Raw genomic sequence first — 5,795 nt, forward strand, 5'->3', positions numbered from 1 at the left:
TCGGTTAATTCCATGTACAAAGCATTATGTCTCTCTTCACAACCGGTACTAAATAATAAATACATCTGGAAGCTGAAGATACCACTCAAAACTAAAGTTTTTGCATGGTATCTTCGTCGAGGTGTGATTCTTACTAAAGATAACCTTGTAAAGCGCAACTGGCAAGGTTGTACGAAATGTGTGTTCTGTCACGAAGATGAGACAATAAAACACCTTTTCTTCAACTCTCGAGTTGCCCAATCTATATGGTCAATCATTCAGATAGCCCAATCTATATGGTCAATCATTCAGATAGGTTCTACCTTATATCCCCCTCGTAGCATTGCAAACATTTTTGGCAATTGGTTGATGGGGTGGATTCTAGGTACAAAACAATTATCAGAGTGGGAGCGATTGCGGTTGTTTGGTCGCTTTGGCTATGTAGAAACGACAAGGTTTTATTGACAAATCTTCCTCTCTTATGCAGGTAATCTACCGGTGTACGGCTTTGCTCCGTTCATGGTCGCCACTTCAGCGTTTGGCGGATCGCGACCTCTGTATGGAGGTGTCTACACGATTGGAGAACACGACCATGGAGTTTATTTCCCAACATGGGTGGCTGCATAATCGGAGGATTGAAGCCAACGGAGCATCATAGTAGTTGGCCTTTTCTTTATATCACTCTATGTATCTTTTTGTCGATGATTTGTGGACCTTTTAAACGGTTGTGTGCATAATATGCAGAGGTTGGGTGTATTACTTAAACCTTATAAGTAATAAAGCGCCCCTTATCGAAAAAAAGGAGAATTGGGGGCAAACGACGGATAAGCATTGTGTCAAATACTCAATTATTTTCACATAATATGAGTATCTTGGAGAGATGTGCAGGTAGCGTCATAGCACAATCGGTCATCAAGGGTGCTATGTACACCATTACACTCTTCTTTGGTAACAACCTAAATAACTTAGTTATTCAAGCTCAACCTGGACCATTTGACATGCAGGAAACTTTTACTTAAATGTATTATTATTTACCTAGCACTATTTAAGGGTGCTATGTACACCATTGCACTCTTCTTTGGTAACAACCTAAATAACTTAGTTATTCAAGCTCAACCTGGACCATTTGACATGTAAGAAACTTTTACTTAAATGTGTTATTATTTACCTAGCACTGTTTATCATTTGTACCCTTCTAAATTAGGTTAGCTTGATCCTGCTTGAGTACATTCAGATAAACATACAATAGTTTTCTGAACCATAATTGCTGTTTGTGGCCTTTTTTTTTTCAGTGGAAGGCATGCTGTCAGAACTAAACTAGTGGAGGTATTGCTAAGATTATTTGATCTTGTTTGTAGTTACTGCAGCGCAATAGGATTTCTTTTTTAGTTATTCTTACCAAATGATATTCTTGCCGTACAAACATGTAGCTTGGATATGAAATCAACGACAAGGAATTTGAGGATTTCTTTAAACGCTACAAAGAGGTTGCAGAGAAAAAAAAGGTGATACTTTTCTCCGTGTATGTTTTTTTTGAAACAAGGGCTCTGTATATGTTTTCACTGAACCATTATAAGTTTTTTTTATACATATCTCAGCAGGAGCTTCTGTTCTGCATGCAATGTTTTTCCCTAATATTTACCTGGAACTTCAAACACCCACCATGCATGGAAGTTAATCTAGTTTCTCTTTTGTAGCGTGTAACTGATGAAGACATCGAAGCTTTATTATCAGATGAGATATTTCAGCCTAAGGTTATTTGGTCCCTTGGTGATGTACAGGTATTTTCAGGCTGCAACCAAATACTATTTGTTTTATGGTAATCAACTATTACTTTACTGTTGCTCATCACCTTTACAGGCAACATGTGGAACACTTGGTTTATCTACAGCAACCGTCAAACTGATAGGTCTAGACGGAGAGGAGAAGATAGGATGTTCAGTTGGAACAGGCCCAGTTGATGCAGCTTACAAAGCTATTGATCAAATAATACAGGTTAGCTGTTGCTTTATCCTTCCTTTTGCTTGCTGTAATGAACTAGTTTCTTCTTTTACTTTTATAGGCAACTAGTATAGATTTTCCATTGTGAAGAAGAATAACTTATGCCCATGATGCAGCTTATTAACATCGTTACAATATTGAAATTAGGCGATGATGATGGGCATGGCGGTGGTGGAAGCTGGTGATTCAGACGCGGGGCCAAGCACCCGGTTCCTGCAAGCTCCACGGCATCCTCCCTACCCTTGGCGGCAGAAAGTGTCAAGGATGGCAAGGACGGACAGCGGCAAGCATGGCGGCGGCAAACGTTAGCGAGCCTGGGGCGGCCAACACCTCATTACTGTTGCGACGATGATGGGCATGGCGGTGGTGGAGGCTGGCGATTCAGAGGCGGGGCCAAGCACCCGGTTCCTAAGCTCCATCTCCACCTCGTGGACCGAAGAAAAGCTCCACGGCATCCTCCCTGCCCTTGGTGGTAGAAAGTTTCAAGGATGGCAAGGACGGACGGCGGCAAGCATGGCGGCGGCAAACGTTAGCGAGCCTAGGGGCGGCGAACACCTCATTCACGCATGCCGACTCACCTATCCGATTGGATAGAATGTATAGAAGATTGCAGGGAGACTTATATAGGATTTCTTCATTAGGTGAGATTATAAGATTAGCTTATAAAAGTTATATTTACAAAACGAAAAAAATGGATAAAAAATATGTAACATACCTATGAGTTATGGCATCTGCTCCAATACAACCCCCTCCCCAAACTCAGTTTGGGTTCAAACACAAAGACGGCTCAGATCGCTCGATACCCCTTCATAATTAGGGTCACGATGGTCTTTTAAAAACTAAATGGGTATACGTAGCCCTGTACAAAACCCGTATGATCCAGCTTATTTGTACAAATATGTAGCATACATGTAGGTAAGGTTGGGTGTACGTACGCCGTTGAACTCATCGGCGGACACTTTGTCGGGCGGTGGCGGTCGAGGCCGGCAGGCGGGAGGCACGGCAAGGCAGTGGCATGCCGTCCACGGGGTACTGCGAGCGGCGCTGGCCAGCACGAGCCTCGACAGGGATTCTCTGGTAGCAGCGTTCGGACGGACAGTCCGGCCATGTTCTAGCCGGCCAGTCCGACGCGTTAGAGAAGAAGGAGCGCAGTGTCAGACATGTCCGGCGGTTTGTCCGGCGGCGGTGGTCGTGATCGCTAGCAGCGTCGTCGGACGTGATCAGCAACGAGAGCTCAGCTAGTTGAGTACGTTCATATCGTGGACTCGTGGAGCTTTTGATGGAGATCGTGTATGATAGCGTGGTGAATCCGTGATTCTTCCCTAGCTAGCTTATCACCTCCCTGACCACTTTTCTCTGTTTCTCTAGACATTTAATCAAACGGAATCAGGTGTCGTGATTACTTTGGCGTTTTTGGTAACACCTCATCTCACTTTGTTTAAAGAAGGCCTCGCCTAATTATGCCCTGATCAGTGATCATCGTTTTGTGCGCTCGAGCGACGGACAGTCCGGGCACGTTCTAGCCGGCCAGTCCGATGCATCAAAGAAGAAGGAGCACAGTGTCGGACATGTCCGGCGGCTTGTCCGGCGGCGGCGATCGTGATCGCTAGCGGCGGTGGACATGATCGCTAGCGGCGCTGTCGGACGTGATCGGCAACGAGAGCTCAGCTAGTTGAGGACGTTCATATCCTGGTCTCGTGGAGCATTTGATGGAGATCGTGTATGCTCCATCTATACGGTATATCCACATCCTGGTCTCGTGGAGCATTTGATGGAGATCGTGTATGCTCCATCTATACGGTATATCCACATATGATACCGGCTTTGGATTTGGGCTTTGGAGGGCTGACGGTTAATTAATTAATTAATGTCACTAATTACCCAAAAGCCCAAACTGAGTTTGGGGGGGGGGGGGGGTTGTACTGGAGCAAGCCTCATGAGTTATATCCACGGCAACAAAAAAAATCAGCTCAAAACTCAACCTACATTTAGAGAAACATAAAAGATAAATACCCCTACAAATATTCTCAGCTTTGGGTTAATAGTTTTTCACACAATTCACTCCTAAATTTATCTTTTTTGGCTCTCTACAAATAGCTCGAATTTGAAGCAGCAATTTTTTTGGTATTGCATATGTAACACAGATGTATGTTGTAGATTTTTTTGAGAATATTTGAAATGTGTTTTGTTTTCAGAAAAAATGAACTCATAGACCTTTGTAACTTGTAAGCCTAGATCCTACCTAACATGTAGTGTTCTTTCTTAAATAGCTGAAAATTACAGGGGCATATATGTAATTATAACTTTTTCATGTACCGATCGAGACGAGTCCCACTCCAGTGAATCATCTGCAGATTCGGCCTCCTAGCCATGTTCTTGGTCGAAGAGGACACGGAGCCGGATTCCGATTCCGATCGGGAGTAGTACCTATCTCGAGTCGTCTGACCGGTCCTACAAATTCAGCAAACACCCGTCCGCTTTGCTCCACTGCCGATCGCAACCTGCCGTGCGTACGTGTGCTTGGCCTTAGATCGTCGTCGTCAAAGAGCACGGAAGCAGGCGGCTACGACGGCACCAGCTCCTACCGGCCGATGGCAATCGTGGAGGACTTGACTGACGAGCAGTTCGACGAGCTTTGTCGACAATTCAAGCCCATGTCTCTTCCTCGCCGGTTCGAGCCCCCCGCGCCGGTCGTCGAGGCCACGACGATCCTCAAGATCACGTTCGAGAACGGCTTCCCGGATTTCTCCGACGGCACCAGCCACTACGACGTCGTGGCGGACGACGCGTACTCCGACGACAGCGACAGTGAGATCTGTTGTGTTAATCTCTGATGACCTGAACTTTGTCATGCTCATTTGCTTAGTTTTCCGACAATAAACTTGTAACCAGAAACGTGCTGTGTTCACGTTGCGGTTCTAAGGTAGATTTAGTCTTTGCTCTTATCAGGACTAGCTAGAATCGTGCGAGTTGGACTGGCCACGATCACGTCCGTGGGATGGCGCGGAAGAAACGGATCGTGGGCAGAATCTCGGGCGAGTTTGTTTCCCTTCTGAATAAAAGGAGAAAACAGAAAAGACGCAGTTTAGTGCGCGTCGCAAAACTGACTCTCTGTGTGCTTGAGTTCCGTCAGTTCCGTCAGAGAGAGTTCTTAAGTGGCGTTGGCAGATCCTTCCACGAATTCTTCCACTGTGATCGCGTTGTGTGTAGTAGGCTTGTGATCTATCATTTGGTATCAGAGCCCATAGGTTCACCGGCGGCGATTTGGTGGCGGTTGTGTTGGGGGCGAAAGGAGACGGTGACCGGAGATGGGGGACGTGAGTCCACACCGCCAATCGAGCGGCGGCAGCGCCGGGAAGTACCAGACCCCGGCGAGGAGGGACCAGGACGCGGGTGCCGTCGTCGTTCGTTCGGCGGCACGCGGAGGAATCCCCGTCCATTACCCACAGCTCACCGACACCAACTATGGTGTTTGGGCGGTCAAGATGAAGATCCTCATGCGCTCCCTCGGCTGCTGGTCGGCGATCGAGGGGAAGGGCAACTACGACCAGGCCAGGGACGAGGATGCGTTCACTGCGCTCTCGCAGTCCCTCCCTGATGCCATGGTCATGGCCATCGCGGAGCACGAGACCGCGGCGCAGGCGTGGGAGGCGATCCGGCAGATGCGGGTCGGGGAGGACCGCGTCAAGAAATCTCGCGTCAAGCAGCTGAAGCGACAGCTCGATCGGCTGCAGATGGACGAGGGCGAGACGATCTCGGTGTTCGGGCAGAAGCTGACGACGCTCGTCGCCGAGATCAGGAACCTAGGTGAGAAA

General features: G+C 47.2%; 1 long non-coding RNA gene across 1 annotated transcript; it reads left to right on the top strand.

The window, feature by feature from the left end:
* The first annotated feature begins 1,265 nt into the window (after window positions 1-1,265).
* On the top strand, window positions 1,266-1,902 carry LOC124655491. Its single transcript, XR_006988710.1, has 4 exons — window positions 1,266-1,305; window positions 1,410-1,484; window positions 1,677-1,760; window positions 1,840-1,902. It is a non-coding gene; the product is annotated as an uncharacterized LOC124655491 (long non-coding RNA).
* The last annotated feature ends 3,893 nt before the right edge of the window (window positions 1,903-5,795 follow it).

The sequence above is a fragment of the Lolium rigidum genome, chromosome 5 (assembly GCF_022539505.1).
Source record: "Lolium rigidum isolate FL_2022 chromosome 5, APGP_CSIRO_Lrig_0.1, whole genome shotgun sequence".
Taxonomy (NCBI): Eukaryota; Viridiplantae; Streptophyta; class Magnoliopsida; order Poales; family Poaceae; genus Lolium; species Lolium rigidum.